General features: G+C 46.7%; 1 protein-coding gene across 1 annotated transcript in view; it reads right to left on the minus strand.

Moving 5' to 3' along the window:
• LOC142254630 (receptor-interacting serine/threonine-protein kinase 2-like) overlaps nt 1–10,181 on the minus strand; it is a 47,671-nt gene extending 37,490 nt beyond the window's left edge. Inside the window, exon 1 of the mRNA XM_075325774.1 lies at nt 10,104–10,181. The gene's annotated coding sequence lies outside the window, so the exon portion shown is untranslated. The remainder of the gene's footprint in view (nt 1–10,103) is intronic.
• Between the last annotated feature and the right edge of the window lie 1,648 nt (nt 10,182–11,829).

The following is an 11,829-nucleotide window of genomic DNA, read 5'->3' on the forward strand; positions in this document are numbered from 1 at the left end:
AAAGCGCCGACTAGTTCCTTTATAGATGTGTCATCAGATTCGTAACTATTAACTGGGATTTCCGTCATTAGATAGGACTCATCTTCTGTCCTGACAAGCCTGGACCCGTTCTAACAGATGATTACTGGACATGTGAACAGAGCCTTAATGAGATAACAAGTCTATAACATTTGCCATTCCTATGTTATTCTTCCTAGAAATAGCATTAATATTCCCAGCTCACAATGTAGGGGAGCTGGACAGCAGAAGACTCACTGAAGTGACCTCACACTGTATCTGCGGGGGAAGAGCACCATCTTCTGGCTAGAGAAGACAGCAGGAACTAAAAAGGTCGAATGTGTGTTCCCCAAGAGAAGAGTTTACAGGAGACAGTTGTGTCGCAGTTACAAAATATTAAAGGCCTTGCCGGGCTGAGAAGAGAAGGAGTTGGCGCCAAATCCTGCACCAGGAAAGTTGTGTGGCACTTGAGTGGGCTGATAGCCCCATGACCATAGAAGGGTCCAAGAGTGGTCATATCTCAAAGCCAAATGGATGTACATGGCCATCACTACAGGAGGAACCTGAATATTATCGCCAACGTTTACCCAAAGACATCCCTAGAGAAACCAAAGACCGAAGACTGAATATCAAACATCGAAGGTCAACCACTGAAGATAGAATGTATGCCCTTGCACAGAATCCAAGTGAGGCGGGCTTTTGCTTCCTACGGACGTAAGCCATATTTCAGAGAGCAGAGGTGGCCATCTAGTATTGTGAGTGTAACTACTCCCCAACTTGGACCCAGTTGCATCTCCCACCCGTTTTACAACTACACAGTCTTAAACTTTGTAGGAGTATACTCTAGGGGCAATTGAAAATAGCTGTTGGCCAAATTTTCGTTCGGTCAACAGATATTTTTCTGACTCCTAACGCTCATCTGATCTCATCTTAGAGCTGCATGGACTTGTTCTCAATGTGGGGGATAACAGAGACAATTGTAGAAAAGGGTTTCTATACCGCGCCAATGATCACAAGTCTGGATGTCGTATTGATGTGGCTTTATTGTAGCATAGGTCTACGCGTTTCAGGAGCTCTGCTCCCTTCCTCAGGACCATAGGAACAACATCAAATCAACAACATCAAGGGATTTGATGTTGTTCCTATGGTCCTGAGGAAGGGAGCAGAGCTCCTGAAACGTGTAGTCCTATGCTACAATAAAGCCACATCAATCCGACATCCAGACTTGTGATCATTGGCGCGGTATAGAAACCCTTTTCTACAATTGTCTCTGTTATCAGCTACCCTGGGTTGCCGCTGCCTGGATCCATCTCTAAATGCGAATACAGTAGTTGTGACTTTCACAACTACAGTTGGTGAGTATTATCGCTCCCCTTTCTGTTGCCCTGTGCCTATAAGGGTAAGACCCTATTGCGCTTTATTTTCCACAGCTCCTCTTCTTATCTCAATGTGGGGGAGAAGAGTAAGCTGCTGCCAGGCACTTCTGGTGGCGACTTATCTCCTGTGAAAACAAAAGGATCAGGCATATTGAAATACAACATGCCCACCCTTTCTTCACCCTGGCTTCTGCAGACTGGTTTCTCCTCTGCTTCTCTCAAAGGAGCTTTGAGAGAAACAAAAGGGAAATGTTTTTGGGTTGTGACTGCAAGTATGTAAATCACATATACAACTACCGCAAGAGTGAAACAGAGCGGAATCCTGACAGTGTGTATCTCTGACAAATTTTAACCTTTACCCTGGAAAACCCCTTTTAGCAGGTGGTTGGCAGAGATATAGATGACTGAGGTCAGTACCTCATGACTTCTTCCAGCTTTGTGACCACAGAGCGTCACCTGTGAGTCAACATTTGAACTAAAACTGAACCAACACAGAATTCTGAAGCAAGAGGTCACGGCCTCACTTGCGGATTTCATTACTGGTTACCCTGATTGACATAGCTTTTCTGTCTGTGCTTCATAAATATTCACCCAGCTTCCATCCCAAAAAAAAAAATTGGAAAATCGGAAAATGAGTAGTAGTCTGAAAGTTTGAAGATCCAAACCTTCAGGCTACTTTTTTTTTTCTTGCGGATGTTAACCATCAAAGCATTTGTACTAATCACCCGATGTCAATTCTTTCAGAGTTTTTGAAGCCAACACTGGTTTTTGGTGCAGAATATCCTGTTGTAAATACTCAACGTGTGCACAGACTCCTCTCTCCCCAATAGAATTAACAAAATCAAGGGCTGATCCTCATCTGGGAAAGGGGGGGGAAGGAAGTGTCAGTCCAAGAGGTAGAACGTTATCAGTGAGATGCAAAGAAAAGGCAGGATGGATCATTGGCCCCAATAGAGTTATGAGGAAAAGGCCAAGAACCTAGGAGAGTTGAGATGATGTGTTTGGAAAGTGGACTGCTGTCTTCGTCAGGCCGTCATTTCTCAAATTTATATGCCCAAGGCAGATGCCCTAGAAAGTTATTGATCTGTTTTAGGTCTATGGATGTGTTCCCATACAAAATGAAAGTAAGAAAATGGCTTCTGCACCTATATCTACAGTACAGTCTATTTCAGGTCCTTAAAAATTATGCCATGCTCAGAGCCAGATAGACGAGCAATGGTTTGGTCGACTGCTCAGCCAGTTCGGCCAATCACTCAGCCAGACGATGGATCAGCCAACTGCTCAGTTGGATTATGGATCTGCCAACTGCTCAGCTGGATGATGGTTCGGCCAACCAGTCAGCTGGACGATGGATAGGCCGACCGCTCAGCTGGACGATGGATAGGCTGACCGCTCAGCCGGACGATGGATAGGCCGACCGCTCAGCCGGACGAAGGATAGCTGCTCAGCCGGATGAAGGATAGGCCAACCGCTCAGCCGGACGACTGATAGGCCGACCACTCAACCGGATGACAGACAGGCTGACTGCTCAGCCGGACGATGGATAGGCCGACCGCTCAGCTCGACGATGGATAAGCCTGCTGACCATTGCAAGCACGACTACCACTGCCTACCCTGTGCCTCCCACATCTTAGTGCAGTCGGCAGGATGGATTCTCGTGCCTTGCCCCTGCTGCATGGTAGTGAGAAGATGAAGTATCCCTGTCCGTGTGAGGCAAAGACGAGTCGAGATGGCAGTGCTCGTCAGTAAAAGGTGATGAGCCCAGCATGGGTGAAGCAATGGCGCAACGGCGCAAATCTGTGGCCCATCCCCTGGAGGTACATTGACTGTTGGTCAGCCCAGGATGGTGAAGCCTGGAAGGAAACTCCACCCGCAGCTACTGTGCTGCCCCCGTGCCAGCAGCCAGCGCTGCTCGGATCCGGGCCTTCAGGGGTGGTGGCTCAAGGGTCTCCGGACCCGGGGTCTCACGGACATGCCAAATAAAATGGGGAATGTAGATGTATGGGCTAGGTCGTACTAAGTTTGTGACGCCACCCACGGTATGTGGTGAGGTGGGACACCACCGCTGCAGTTGTGGAGCACCCGGGGGAGATGTTGCGGCAGCTAGTTGTTAACCCCTCCGTGGGTAGGGACCGTGGCCCTGGGGCCCGGTGACTGAGTGCAGGGTAGAGCGACCGCAGGGAGTGTTGGCGTACTCACTGTTATTAAACCACACGAGTCTCTGGTAAACCAAGGTGATGGTGGTCGGTGCCGTGGCCGGTCGCATTCGGATCCCCCAACCGGCTGGTGGTCTCTATCCTTCTTCCTGCACTGTTTGTGTAAGGTGGACTTCCTAGCATGAAACTCAGGAGTCCGCTCCCGGCTGGATGTGGCCTAAGGAGCCGTGCCTGCAGACGCTGGCCCATGGGATCTATGGGCCCTGGTGGTGACCTCTTATCCCTATCGGTGGGCTGTTGTCTTCTATGAGGGACTTTGGGTGGGACAGGAACTCTAGTCCTGGCCTTAATCGGTAAATTAACCAGTCCGCTTGTGTCCGGTTTCTGGCTTCAGGGTTCGAGTACCCCCCTTTGTGCTACTGTTTTCGGGTCAGTTCCCCGTGTCAGTACCGGCGGGCTACAACCCTGTCCCGGTCCACCTCGGTTCCGCCGAGCCATCTTCCCATCTCCTGCTGACAGAAACCACCGTCTGCCTCCTAGCCAAAGGCACCAGGGCTCCTACCCTGGTACTATTCATTGAACTTTCCTGCTGGAGCTACACCTAGCTCCAGCCCACACTCCTCTCCAAACTGAACTACAGCTTAATCTGAACTGCTTGTTTTCCCACCCCGGGCTGTCTAGACCCCTGGGTGGGCGTGTCCCAACCGCCTGGTCATGCCCACTGGTGTGTCTGTCTTTCCCTAGGGGGGGGTGACTAGGGTTTCTGGTTGGCTGTGTGTTTCCTAGTGAGGAAAGATGTAATGCGGGGGCCTAACTGTGACTACCTGGTTTTGCCAGGGCGTCACACTACAGTGCAGAATACGGTAAGTGGGACAAAAAAGAAAAAAAGCAGGTGTGGCCTAAAGAAAAGACCGCACCTCCAGAGGAATGGCCGGGTACAGAGGATTTCCAGCCTGTAACCTGCAAATCAGAACCAGAGGAAGAAGGACAGAAGGAGAGAAGCCTGGAAGAGAAGATGGAGAAGAGGCCTGGGTCTGGTCAAGCAAGAGAGGCTCGCTGGATATCCCACCACACCCGTGGCAGTGGGTGGAGTGCCTGGGAGGCAGAGCGGAACTGTTCGGAGGGGTAGAGGCCTGGAGGATTGCTGGATGATGATGGCGGAGAGGGGGTGAGAAGAGACAATGTCCCCCTGTCCATAGTGGTGAAACTCGATGCTTCCCTGGCTCTGCTGGGTTACTGCTGGGAGGCACAGCTGCACCAGTTGGCGGTGTGACGACAAGGACTCTCATGGGTTAAAGTGTCTTAACATTCATCCAGACGTATTGTTCTTTTGTGTATTACCTCATGTTTGCTAAACTATTGTTTGGGTCCAGACCCTTCGGAGCAATCATTGTAATGTAGTTGTGTATTGCTAATCTAATGTAAATTACCTTAGTAGGCATTGTCGAGTCTGTGACTTGCAGACTTCATGTAGATATCCTCAGTCTTTCTATGCACATCATTTAAATGAACATTATCCATGCAGCTTGAAATTCATCCAATAAGAGAAGCAATCTTGTCCAACCAATCCGATGAGGACGCAGTGTATCCAAGTGGAAGGCTGTGGCTATAAAAGGGATTTCTTTAAGTCACCAGGTTGTTGATGGATGTGCATGATCCAGTCTAAGCTCTTAGGAGCTGGCTAGAGGATCAGGATACCTTGTGGCTTCAATCTAGGGACTCCGTTTCCTATTGGAGACCATATCCACAGTCTAGGGATTTCGACTCCGGCTGCCAGGATTATATCATCATACCAGATACAACTTAAGGAGGAAACCCAGGTTGGGACAATCCAGTCACCTGGTACAGACTTTGCAGACCTCAGCCAGCTTCCTAAATCTGGCATTATTCCTTTCTCGGTGGGTGCCCACCAAAAGCGGGGTGCTGCTGGATTGAAGTAAATAGCCCTGGAACCTCTGAGGCATGGACATTCTAAATCCCTGGTGAGCCAGCGGAAGGGTGAGACTCTGTTGCCGGTTACATTTGTGTGTTTTACTGGTTATGTGTTATGTGCCGTTAATATTTTGGGGATCCAATAAAGTCTAATTATTGTGGTTCCCTCACCCTGTGTTGTCTGAGTAGTGTTCCGCCCACGGTTAAGGAGGTTGTGCGTTCAGTTGGGATGAGCCCTGAGCCACGCTGTCTTTCCAAAGGCGACTGGGCCAGAGGACGAGAGCACCCACTGAGCCCCGTGTCTCCACAGGCGGCGTCAGTACAGGCCCAGCAGGATGCTGCGCGAGCCAAAGCAGAGTTGCAAGAGGCCTGGGTACAGGCTACTCAGGCCCAGGAGGAAGCGAAGCGGGCACAAGAATATGCCCGGCGGCACAGGAGGAGGCCGCGCAGGCGTGGGAGAAGGCCTCACAGGAGAAGGAGCTGGTGTAGGAGCTAGCTCATCAGCTTGCGATGGCCTGGTTTACCCCTGTTAAAAAGGAATGCCTGGAGAGGGATCTGAAGTGGGAATACCGGGTCATACAGCACAAAAAGGCCCAGGAAATGGAGGTCCGGGATCAGCTGTCCATGGCAGGCAGCAGCAGTGCGGCGGTCCGCTATACATACGAGCAGATGGTATACATGAAGTGCGACCACGGGTATGCCTTCCTCAGAGAGGAGGGTACCTGTGATAAGGTGTACCTTAATGCTGGGTCCCTGGATGACGGCCCGCAGGTGCGGGCGGGTAGCCGGATCCGCTTAATTAAAGAAAAAGGGCCGCAGGGGTGGTTTGCGGTGGCCACTCAGGTGGAGGAGGATGCCTCGGTGCAGGCAACGGCAGCTGAGGCGCATTGGCGTGGTCCCGCACACCGTGTGGGGACACCACCAGTGAAGACTCCAGTCCCTTAACGGAGGTGGGCGATTTGTCGGCCTTTACCGCGGTCCTTGGCATCTCGCAAGGGGACAACGCTGCAGTGACTTTCCATCTGGGAAGCCAGGACTGAGCGGGCGGCTGGGACACTTTTGTTCTTGTTTTTAAAGTTTGGTATGCCCAGTGACTGCAAAGACTGCCAGGCTCAAAGGATGGGGAGGACTGTAAGCTGGACAGTTACATGTTCTGCAAAGTTTAAGAAGATGCCCAGGGATGGGACTTGCTCCCTGTGAACTTGAGAAAAATATCTGCGTAACGGTTCGGTTGCGGTTGATTTTTACGTTTGTTTTCTTGATGCGGTTTTTTGCGGGGCAACTTGCCTAAAGGAAAGAAGTTCGGCCTTATAGGCCATGCTGATATTATTAAAATGTTTTGCATTACCTTGTCTTTAATATGTGTATGTAAATGAGATGGTACAAATGTAAGGGGGTTTGATTGTTTAAATTAAAGGAGCCAAGAGTAGAGACGATGATCTGGACCCCTGGAGAGGCTTGGAAAAATGCTCGGTAAGCGGTGGGGTATTTGCTGGGTGGTGGGTTTAAGAATGTGTGCAATCGGCCAAGACGGCCTAGCTTAAGGAAGGGGGAAATGTAGGGGGGGTTAGGACTAGGTGCACCTCTGCAGAAGTAGATGGCACACTGGTAGTCTCTGTGAAAGTTTTTACCCATATATGTGTATTGTGCAAATAGCCACCAGGTGGCAGTGTTATAGCACAGCTGTCCTGGCATGTGGGTGAGCTGGGGAAAGAGTTAATAAAGAGGAGAGTGGGACATATTAAAGAAAGAGATATGAAGTAGAGAGTAGGAGAGTCCCCCAGTAACAGTGGAATACATAACTCCTTTGTAAATTCTGATCCTAAGGGTCACCCTTACGATCATGACATGCGGGATCCGCTGTAGGATTGGTGAATTGCATCCCCAGAAGTGGGGCAGAATCCTGACGGTCAGGGGTCTGGCGTCTGTTGCTCTCTGGCTCGGAATACTCCAACATTCTCTTCAGGATCAGAGAAGGTAATTTGCGCCCTCAAGGAAAAGGGTATGTCTGGATCCTGGCGGAGTACGGACGGAAGAGTGCCGTCATGTGTGGTCCTTCATGTGCACTAGCATTCCCTGTGGGTGGGTTGAAGTGGCCCAAAAGACTTTATTAACCGGCCGGTGCCCGAGTGAAGTTAAGTGGAGGGAAGAGAGGCCTAGAGGTGTCATACAGAACCCAGGTGCCAGAAGGACGAACAGCAGATAAATTTTATGTCAGGAGGAAGTGTAGAAGGAACCCTGATGAGATATGTAACAGTGTCGGTGTGACGCGTACTGAAGTAATGCAGGAGTGGAAGAATAATAAAGTTTCCATGTGGGAAAGAAGAAACCTTGCCTTGGCTTTATTGTCGGTGAGCCAGAATATAGTGTCGCCTGGACTGTTGCGGAGTCCTCCGTGCCTCCCACTATGCCCCAATTTCTCAGATATCATCACGCCCATACATTATATCCAGAGAATTTTTGTCACAGATGAAAGTTTACAAATTTTTTAAAATGCATACCCCCAGGGAGCAGCATGGGTATATGCATTACCAGCACATTTCTTTCCACAAGATCATGATCGACGTCTTACAAGTTTTAAAAGCATTCCGATTACAGTTAAAATATTTTAAAAAAAATAGTAGCTACAAAGTTACAAAAATATTTACACAGGACTCAAGTTTCTCCACATTTTGGCACCGCTCATCCCCATCGCTTATTGAACGGATGGTTTATAGTTAACTCTACAGCCATCAAAGTGGCAGTGACCGTCTATACCTGGGATCATTGAGACCTCCGATGTTTCTCCACCTTCTCCATTCCGACAGTCCGTGAAAATCAGAGGTCATCCGAGTTCAGTCTAATTTTTTTTTTTTATCAATATTGGACCTGTCTCTGCAATTTTGCGAATACCCCATAGAGTATCAGGAGGTACAAGTGCTATCCGTTAAAACCTCGTATGTTACTCGTACGTAAAAATCAGATGTCTGGATGAGCTCTTAAAGAGTTAAACTTATTAATATTTATCCAGTTGGAGCATCATAAGAATAATTTATAAGGTGCCATATACATGGTTGAATAATGGATCTATTGTAATATGGCGCCCACTTTGTACATGGAGGCAATTCGATCCCATGGGATAGTGACCGTACGGATGCAAAACCATAAAGTGACCATAATATACAGTCAGTATAATATATATAATGATTAGTCACTATTAGTGATGAGCGAGCACTACCATGCTCGGGTGCTCGGTACTCGTAACTAGTGATGAGTGAGCACTACCATGCTCGGGTGCTCGGTACTCGTAACTAGTGATGAGTGAGCACTACCATGCTCGGGTGCTCGGTACTTGTAACTAGTGATGAGCGAGCACTACCATGCTCAGGTGCTCGGTACTCGTAACTAGTGATGAGTGAGCAGTACAATGCTCGGGTACTCAGTACTCGTAACGAGCAGTCAGATGCTCACATGAGTGCGAATCGAGTAGCTGATTATAATGGAAGTCAATGGGAAACTCAGATTTTCCAGAAAAACGCTTGTGTTCCCCATTGACTTCTATTATACTTGGTACACAATCAAGCCCATCCAAGAGTTCAACTGCTCATTACGAGCACCTGAGCATGGTAGTGCTCACTCATCACTAGTTACAAGTACAGAGCACCCAAACATGGTAGTGCCCATTAATCACTAGTTACGAGTACTGAGCACCTGAGCATGGTAGTGCCCGCTCATCACTAGTTACGAGTACTGAGCACCTGAGCATGGTAGTGCCCGCTCATCACTAGTTACGAGTACTGAACACCTGAGCATGGTAGTGCCCACTCATCACTAGTTACAAGTACTGAGCAACCGAGCATGGTAGTGCCCGCTCATAACTTGTCATTAATAATTGTGTTGGTCACATTCTCATTGCTGTGAGTTATCTTTAAAGGGTGATCTACTTCTATATATTATATAGAGTCATTACACACAGAGGGATCTATTCCTATATATTATATAGAGTCACTACACACAGAGGGATCTATTCCTATATATTATATAGAGTCATTACACACAGAGGGATCTATTCCTATATATTATATAGAGTCACTACACACAGAGGGATCTATTCCTATATATTATATAGAGTCATTACACACAGAGGGATCTAGTTCACGTGTTTATTTCTGTTAATGTTGAGGATTATGGCTCTATATAATATATAGGAATAGATCCCTCTGTGTGTAATGACTCTATTTAATATATAGGAATAGATCACTGTGTGTAATGACTATATAATATATGTGTTTCCCTTTTTGTATTGAATTACTGAAATAAATTAACTTTTTCATGATATTCTAATTTATTGAGAAGCACCTGTTGCTGGGAACCGCAATGGGGAACGTTTACCATCATTAGAAAGGAGAGACAATGCGCATACCCAACTGCCTTTCCATTCATTCCCTATCGGAATGCTGCGCACAACCCTTAGCTTTTTCCGGTAGCCCCATAGGGAATAAACACCCACTATAGACACTTTTCCAACAGTCCCTTTAAATCTAGTATTAGCTAAGAGGGGATCAGTAATCCGGGTTCTGTTGGCAAGAAACAAACAATGCTCTGTTGGCAAGAAACATACAGCGCTCCTTGAAAACAAGTTCTAGAGAATGTAAGGACTCACCATGATTCTGTGCAAAACACTGCAAGGACCAAGTGAGAGAGAAGCGAGATCTGCTCCCAGGCAGGCAGATAGTGCGCTAACACAGACTAAACCATCTCAGGCAGGACACACCCGCATGCATACAAGTCTCAAAATTCCCCTAGTCTTTTTTTTTTTCATTAAAGGGGCAGTGCTACAAAAATAGAAATAGAATGTCAGGAAGCAAAGCGACCGCTCCTTACTCTCAGCACTTCTCTATAATATTAACTCATGAAAGAGGAGAATCTGTAGTTCACTTAAATCTGTTCAATAATAAAACACCGATGAGGGTTTGTTTTTTGCGGGACGAGTTGCACTTTTGAACAACACCATTAATTTTGCCCCATATTGTACTGAAAAATGTGAAAAGAAAAATTCCAAATGCAGTAAAATTGCAAAAAAAGTGCAATTCTATAATTTTTGGGATTTTTTATTTACCGTGTTCACTATATGGTAAAACTGACCTGGCAATTTGATTCCCCATGTCAGTTCGAACTCGTAGACACCAAACATGTATATATTTCAAAAGACTGACCCGCACATCCTACAAGTGTGTATAGGTGCCAGCTGAAAAAAACATAGCAAATACAAAATGGATACAGCCGCACACTAAATGCCATCAATGTATAAGGGAACTCTGGTACTGCATTACTGCTATATGAAAAAATGAGATTTTTAGTTTATGAATTGGCCAATGCATGTAAGCCCGGAAACCAAACGGCAAGGTAAATCTCAATATTCCGGGTCCCTAACTAAAATGCCACTATCTAGGTTAAAACCATCCATGTCTGGGCAGCTAGACTAAAAATCTAACTTTAAATTTTAGTTAGGGACCCGGAATATTGAGATTTACCTTGCCGTTTGGATTGCATCAGCGTTTTGGATCGGAGTGTAATCAGTGTTTTGTATCAGCGTTTCATCAGTGTTTTGTATCAACATTTCATCAGTGTTTTGGATCAGAGTGTCATCAGTGTTTTGGATAAGAGTTTCATCAGTGTTTTGGATCGGAGTGTCATCAGTATTTTGGATTGGAGTGTCACCAGTGTTTTGGATCGAAGTTTCATCAGTGCTATTAATCAGAGTTTCATCAGTGTTTATGATTGAAGTGTCAGTGTTCGGGATCAGAGTTTCATCAGTGCTTTGGATTGGAGTTTCATCAGTGTTTTGGATCGGAGTTTCATCAGTGTTTGGATTGGAGTTTCATCAGTGTTTTAGATTGAAGTGTCAGTGTTTTGGATTGGAGTGTCATCAGTGTTTTGGATTGGAGTGTCATCAGTGTTTTGGATCGGAGTTTCATCAGTGTTTTGGATTGCAGTGTCAACATTGTTTTGGATTGGAGTGTCATTGTTTTGGATCGGAGTGTCATCATTGTTTTGGATCGGAGTTTCATCAGTGTTTTGGATCGGAGTGTCATCAGTGTTTTGGATTAGAGTGTCATCATTGTTTTCTATCGAAGTCTAATCAGTGTTTTGGATTAGAGTTACATCAGTGTTTGGGATAGGACTGTCATCAGTGTTTTGGATCGGAGTGTCATCAGTGTTTTAGATCAGAGTCTGATCAGTGTTTTGGATCAGAGTTTCATCAGTCTTTTGGATTAGAGTGTCATCAGTGTTTTGGATCGGAGTGTCATCAGTGTTTTAGATCAGAGTCTGATCAGTGTTTTGGATCAGAGTTTCATCAGTCTTTTGGATTAGAGTGTCATCAGTGT

The sequence above is a fragment of the Anomaloglossus baeobatrachus genome, chromosome 10 (assembly GCF_048569485.1).
Source record: "Anomaloglossus baeobatrachus isolate aAnoBae1 chromosome 10, aAnoBae1.hap1, whole genome shotgun sequence".
Taxonomy (NCBI): Eukaryota; Metazoa; Chordata; class Amphibia; order Anura; family Aromobatidae; genus Anomaloglossus; species Anomaloglossus baeobatrachus.